Consider the following 8241-nt stretch of genomic DNA (forward strand, 5'->3'; position numbering starts at 1 on the left):
ACCCACGAAAATATCTCAGGCTACAGAATTTTATCGTAGTCGGATATTCACTCTTCTGAACAATACTCGCGTAACTTTTCAAAACGTCCTAAGTAACAAATGTAAACAAATCGAGATTATCATTGCAAATCATTTGCGTTGCACCACTTAGCAGCACACTAGAACACTCGTTCTGATATATTAACAACAAATTAATCAATTCAAAGCTTAACAAAATGACCAATGTTCAAAACTGCATCGCTTTTGATCAATTGTTACATTGGACCTTTGATCAGAGAACCAACCACATGTCCTATGTAACATTTATGAATAAACACGATTCTAATGTCACATTGGACATTCCTGAATAAAGCTTTAAAATGGAGTTTAAAAGGTAGAATGATTTGTAGAAGCGTGTCTGAGACACTAATTAGATGCATAGAATGCCATAATAACTGCTTCTCAATCATTTCAGTCGATATTTCCAGAGTCGCACTGCCTCGCAAAATTGAAAACGCTCAAGTGACAAAAAGAAAATGAGTTACACAAAATTGTATTTTGGTCTTTTTGCCAAACCATGTTTTACCGTTTCGCTGGATTGGATCAGCTGCAACATCTCTTTTCATATTATTAGCGCATTGCGTGCATATAGGGTAATGATATTGAGCATCATGATGTCATTGTATCAATCTGATTCAGATGCATGGTCGATCAAGCATATAAATATGCTTCCCGGCAGCAACACGAGCAACGTACATGCGCGACTTGCTCACACATATTTGCAGAGCGATCAATCACCGAAGAGAGGAGAAGCTGTATGTATTTGTTAGACGTGGGCTCCTTTCTCGAGTTCCTACAACAAGATGGACGGCGTCGTCATCGTCATCACCGCAATTTCTTGTTTCAACCGACGGCTGGTGCTGATTGTAACACAGCCGTCACCACCACCACGTCATGCAGTGGGAAACTCTCACATGATCATGTGGGCGAAACCGTCATACAAACGGGGGGAAAATTGAGGGAGAATCAGTGAGGGCGATGACATACAGCAGGAGTAGAGAAGGGATAAAAGGAGAGAAGAGAAAAGAGTCAAAGCTCTCTCAATGCAAACTATATGGAAAACGCGCTTACCTGGTATACTGAAGGCGAAGCAAAGAGGTTCAAAGAGATCTGTGGAAATCATTTGCTGCTTCGACGCGCAAGAACGCTAGTGAACGCTAGAGAAATATGATATGACTGCGCTCGTTTTTGGCGTAAATGGATCAGAACGTTTGCTAGTAAATTAAATCCACAAATAGGGAATTTTATAATTAAATGAATTAAGTTTTGTACCTTATCATAATTACAACTGATTTATTGATAAACTGTTAGCGTGATAAATCAAAATCCGGACAGGACCAATATCCGGACACTCTGGTGAAATGCAATCATTTCAATGTTAAATATCCTTCCTAGTGTGAGAATATTATTCCTACTATTAATGTTAACTATGTCAACAATAGTTAACATGAATTGTAACATGAATTGACATCAAGTTAGCCTTGTAAAACATTATTAAAGACAAAAACAAAAGTCGGTTCCGCTAGGACGCGTTTGCTTTCAAAATTAACGATAACCAAAGAAATTCTACTCAATGCGCCATCGCGTTTCGGCGATTCATCACGCGTTTGTTACGTGCTTATCATATGTGATTCATGTTCTGTAGTGATTTGTTTGTATTTTGTTCTCGGTAAAGTCAATAGTTTCGAAGAAATTAATGAAATGCATGTAATTCTGTGCCAGAAGAAGACTGTCCGGATACTTATATGTGTGGTTTCGAATCCTGACACAGTGTGTTAGCATACAATTTTTCAAAGTTCAAAAAGAAATACAACATCATAATTGTTCGAAAACCTGGAAAACTCATTGAATGTTGAACCGTTGTGATTTTTAATAGTATTAACTGAAAATGTTTGTAAATTATGTGTAATTATTGGGGGAACGATGCACATATCACAAGTATCTTTTGAAGACTACAAAACCTACGTTTTATGATGTTTCTGTATAATCCAACAGAGGAACAACATTATTTTTACAAATCCATAAATCTTTGTATCGTGATATCAAGGTATGTTTCATGGTTTTTATTTTTTTTTAAAAGAACAACTGCGATTTTTTGAATGTCCGGAATTTGATGCACCGATGTCCGGATTTTGATTCATGTGTCCGGATTTATGGACACGACATGATGCAGAATTAACTCAATTTTCATTAAATTCATTGTAAATTTGGTGAAAATTATCAAGTTCTAACCTAAAAGCTATCATCTCAAAGTAATACATAATAAAATAACGATTAACCAATCGTATGCAAGCATTTGAATATGTGTATCATCTTAGGTGTCCGGGTTTTGATGCATCACAGTAATCAGTATTTTTGTTTTCTATATTATTTTATTGCTTTCTCCAGTTGATAACTACTTCGAAACATCTTTTATCATTAAATGTGGTGGAAGAATCCCTACTTGATATTGTGGGCGAAAATGAAAAACTGTTTTTGATCGAAATGGCATTTGAATATAAACAAGAACAGGGGTGAATAATATTTTGCTTGTTCAGCACTAATCTCTCTTTTAAATATCTAGATTTTTCAACAATTTTATTACAATCATGAATAATTATAATTCGTCAATCATCTATTCCTTATTTCTATTTGTCTTGTTTCCTGTATACATTTTCCTTATAAATCGAGATAAAAAGATGTCGAAGAATATGATCAGTTGATCATGTAAGCTCAGGCTTTGATTTAAACTTTCATCAGTTTGAACATTCACTCTTGTGTAATTTTCAGAGTACTCTTGGCTTTATGTGACTCCATTTTGCTGATTTGAAGAGCAGATTGTTCGCAGTTAGATGATTTGACAGCAAATAAACAGAAATACAGAATGATAATACTGACATCTAAATTTGAAAAAAAAAAAAAAATATTCAGATGGACTTTCCATCGAAAATTGAATTTCAAGGTAAAAGCAATATTCTCCGTCCCAACCTCACCTCCCAAATAATCTATCCAGCCCAATGTGAAACAAAAAAACGCCATTATGGGTTCCGGGCAATTCGATCGGATAAACCTTAAGTAACTGTTTGTAAAACGCCTCAAAAAACAGGAAATCTTCCTAGAGTTCTTGATTACGATTGATATAAAGCACCAGTTCAATAAAATTTTGTGAAATACAGTGATACCTCCATGAGTCGATGTTCCATGACTCGATATCGACTCATGGAACCACACTAAAAACATAATCTCATGGTTACTATGATGGTCCCTAGAAGCAGCTTTCCAAAGAATTGCTGTTCCATGACTCGATATTTCCATGAGTCGATGGTCCCTTCAATATCGACTCATGAAGGTTTCACTGTATCTAGATATTTTGTGCAACTCTATGGCTTACGTAAAACAAACTTGCTCCTTGTGGATCACTTGTCAATGCGGTATATAAAAAATCGACAAGGCATGTTTGATAAAATCTCAAACTATATTACTTAGTACAGACAGAAAGCGAGGATGTGAAAGAGGAGCGTACGCGTTGAAGGTCTCTCCATGCACGTTGTATGAAAATCGCGCTTACCTGGCATACTGAAGCGATGCGAAGAGGGATGGAAAGTGTGGTCAAGCGTGAAAGCAGTTCGTGTGATGCTTCGACGCGCGAAAACGCTTGAAGATAATTTGAACTATTATTGGCAGCACTAATATTGCGCGTGAATTTCGAACTGATGAAAACAGTTGGAAGTAAACTAAATTAACAAACACAAAAGAAAAGTTCTTTTTTATATTTGAAAAAAAATGTGTGCTTTGTACCACTGAACTGATCTTATACAATAAAATTCCCCAACTCAAAATTATCACTCGGCCATTCCGTAGAAAAAAAGAAAACCACAATGTTCCACGACTTATAAATAAGAGAGTCGATTTGTTATCAATCATTAAAACCATAGCTTTTACTTTAATAAAACGGGAAATTGCTCTCAAATTTGATCGATTATTACTCGTTCTGAAAATCAATATTTACTTAAAAATTAACTGCAATTGGAACCATTCGTGTTCTTGTTTATAATATCGATGATTCAAGCTTAGAAAAGATACCCATAAAACATTTACAGTACTCGTAGAAAAGGTATGCAATTAACATACTATTTCATTCCATAGATACAAACATGATATTATATCTATAACTAGTGTATTGTTTAATCTTCCAGTCGTCGCGCGGTTCACCACCGTCAAAACCACCACACTGCTGTTGAGGACGAAAAGCGATTTTTTTTTTTCAAAAGTGTTGTACAAAATACAACATCGTGACGACTGAAGTGTTAAGTGAATTTAAAGAAATTATTCGTTCATAACAGCAGAAGTTTAATAATTTAATTTTGTGTGGAAAAAGGCATTCAATTTCAAAATTCTCGAAAATTATAACCTTTTTTGAAAAAATATTCGGTAGGCTTGATAGATATCATTTTTTAAATTTCTTTATAAGTATCATTTCATATATTACATATATTTCTTCTGTGTGTTCTGTGTTGAATTCTCTGTGTTTTATTTTGAATTCTCTGAAGAGCTTTCTTCCTGGTTACAATTACAACAGCTAGTCCATATTGGTACAGCATACAACATGGTTGGCCTGAAAATTTGTTTGCATATCAAAAGCTTGTTCTTAAGACAAAGTTTTGATTTTCTATTAATAATGGGATAGAGACATTTTACATATTTGTTACATTTGACTTGAATGACCTCAATGTGATTTTTGAAAGTTAAATTCTTATCTAGCATGAGCCCTAGATACTTACCTTCATCTGACCAATTTATTGGAACCCCTCTCATCGTGACAACATGTCTACTTGAAGGTTTCAAATAAAGAGCATTTGGTTTATGTGGGAATATTATTAGTTGAGTTTTGGAAGCATTAAGAGAAATCTTCCATTTTTGCAAGTATGAAGAAAAAATATCCAAACTTTTTTGCAATCGACTACAGATGACACGCAGGCTTCGTCTTTTGGCGGAGAGGCCTGTGTCATCCGCAAACAAAGATTTTACATCCCTGAGTTAACTCAGGTAAGTCAGATGTGAAAATATTGTATAATATTGGTCCCAAAATGCTGCCTTGGGGACACCAGCTCTTACAGGAAGTCTTTCAGACCTGGAGTTCTGATAATTAAGCATAAGTGTACGGTTTGACAGATAACTTTGAATTATTCCAACAATGTATGATGGAAAATTAAAGTTTTTTAATTTTACGATCAAGCCTTCAGTACCAAACACTGTCGAATGCATTTTTTATATCTAGATAAGCAAGACCAGTAGAACAGCCTTCAGATTTGTTGGAACGAATCAAATTTGTTACACGTAAAAGTTGATGAGTGGTCGAATGTCCATGGCGGAATCCAAACTGTTCATTGGCAAAAAATGAATGTTCGTTGATGTGGGCCATCATTCTGTTCAAAATGACTTTTTCAAAATGTTTACTGATGAAGGAAAGCAAACTGATTGGACGATAGCTGGAAGCTTCTGCAGGATTTGTGTCTTGTTTTTAAATTGGTACAACCTTAGCATTTTTTCATTTGTCAGGAAAATATGCTAATCAGGGATTGAATCCTGAGAAAATTGAGAGAATCGCTCACGTATCGCTCTCTGTAACTATCATAACATGCTGCACATTATGAGAGACTGTTTATCGTATACTGCTACAACTTTGATCAGATTGGGGGGATAGTAGTGTATGATAAAACCCCTCTAAACATGCTCCAAACCTGGGGGACACTATTGCTATTGGAAGTTCGTGGATTGTTTATCGTGCCAGTAAAGAAAAACACCTATCCCCAAGGGTAAACAAGCGAGTAAAATGGGTTTTATCATCGCTCTCTCTTTGGGGCTCTCGCTCACTGCTTCCATTTATCAGACTTGTTGCACCTTGCGATACAATGACGATCGTGGACCGCAACAGATGGGATGTTTTTCTTTGCTTGCTTTGATCGTGCTTCATACTCAAATGAGAGCGAATTCTGCAAAGCCTGATGCTAATTGAAAACATTTGTTAAAAATATCAACTAAGAATGATAAGCTACTTTCTGGAATTTTCTTGATGAGGATGTAAAAAATTCCATCATCGCCAGGAGCTTTCATATTTTTGAATTTTTTAATAATAGTACTCATTTCTTCCAAATCAGTATCCCAGGAATTTTCGAAAACGTTCTCTTGATTGAGAATATTTTCGAAGTCTATTTTGAAGAACTTGATTTTCTATTGGACTAGTGAGTCCTTAATTAAAATTGTGCGCGCTTTCAAACTGCATAGCAAGTTTTTGAGTTTTTTCGCAATTAGTTAGTAGTAATTTGTTTTATTCTTCCAATGCCGGTATTGGCTGCTGAGGTTTTTTTTTTCAAAATTTTAGATAATTTCCAAAAGAGCCAAGGTACAATTGAGAAATTTTATTTTCAAAAGTTTTTGTTTCTTAATTGAGAAAAACGTTTCTTGATTTCTTCCTGAAAATCCGGCCATATAATTTTCATAGCAGTATCGCGAGTGCGTTGAAATTGCCTTCTCCTCACGTTTTTTTAAGACGGTTTATCATCATAGTCTATAATCACGTATTCAAATTTTACTTCACATTTCGGAACTGCAATGCTCCTGGCTTCAACAATGGAATTCGTTAAAGTTTCAAGAGCATTGTTTATATCAAGTTTTGTTCGAAAGAAATGTAAACAGTTTAGAGTCAATTTATGTTCCATATATATACCAGTCGGCTTGATAGCTATCATCATTATACACAACCATTACCATATATGTTTTGATTTATTTTTGTTCTCTTGAATTAATTAATTTAACTTTTTAGTAGTTGTTTTGATAATATGTGATAGTGATTCATATTTAAAAACTATGTCACGAAAATCTATTCATTGGTTATTTAATTAATGTAGTCAATCGTGTATTCAATCAGATTAACAAAAACTTATTTATTCTGTTATATTTTTTCCAATTTTTATGTTGTACCATGCCCACACAGTTACGGATCACCCACAGTGACGGATCACTTTGGCGTTCAACATCGAATAACTTGCCTAAAACATAAACGTTGACGTAAAACATATTTTTCCCATGTTATACTATTTGTCTTCTACCATTTTTAATGTCAAGCACAACATTCAACCGCTAAATAACGGTGTATTTGACAAATGTTTAGTTGGTACCACACAGCTATCATTATATGGTCGTTTTCTGTAAGAAGTGCCGTCAGCATTCATAAGCTCCCACAGGTGGTAAAATTCAAATGTTATAGCATAAAGCATGCTTGTTCGCTTCGATTCAGTATGAATTCATCATTGGAAAACATGTTTTCTTGATTGTTGATTCTAAATACCAAATATTAGCACTTCTAACTAGTGATCCATAATACGGACCAGGAAATGATTGTTTACCATGGATATGGATCACATCCAAAGAATGTAGATTTCTGCCATTTTAAGCATTGGATTCGACATTTTTAGACAAAAGCACTAAGGATAAAACTAATAAAACATCAAGGTTTGTTAAATTCGGTTTTTAGCAGACAAAAATGGGTGGAAAACGTGGTATGGAGCGAAAACAGTTCATGTCTCAGTTACTACAATGCAGTATCACAAAAAGGGCATTTTACCGTTGTGTCCAGCACTAATACTGCTATTTTTTTGCAGTAATTTGTGACACATTGTTAACTTTCGTCAAATCAAGCAAAACAGATGCATTGAGTTGAAAATCTCTTGATTTTGCGCACTGATCCGTAATGTGTCACAATTTGATCCATAATATGAAAATTGATCCATAATATGGTTTTCAGAAACCGATACAATTTTTAATTTTTATGCAATCCTATGTAAATATTACGTTCAAAACATTTTTTTATATGAAGATCCAATTTGAAACGATTCAATTCGTGCTTTAAATTACGTTTACTATGTAGTTTTATTGAATTTTATAGATTGGACTCCACACTATTTGATCCATAACTGTGGGGTCATGGTATATACTCTGAATGATAGCCTATGATTGCTATTTCTGCTTGTTTCATCCAAGTTGTATCGGCCCTACATTGTAATTTCTAGCGGACTTGAGTGCGGATGATGACGAAAAATAAACATGCTTAGTGATTTAAATGGTTTTCTCGCACGCCATCGAGAAGCAGTCTTCCTGCTTGATGAGAAATGATTTTAACAAACTTGCTACATTCTACAGAGTCGCCTTTACAGGCCTGCGAAT

The sequence above is a fragment of the Aedes aegypti genome, chromosome 2 (assembly GCF_002204515.2).
Source record: "Aedes aegypti strain LVP_AGWG chromosome 2, AaegL5.0 Primary Assembly, whole genome shotgun sequence".
Classification (NCBI taxonomy): domain Eukaryota; kingdom Metazoa; phylum Arthropoda; class Insecta; order Diptera; family Culicidae; genus Aedes; species Aedes aegypti.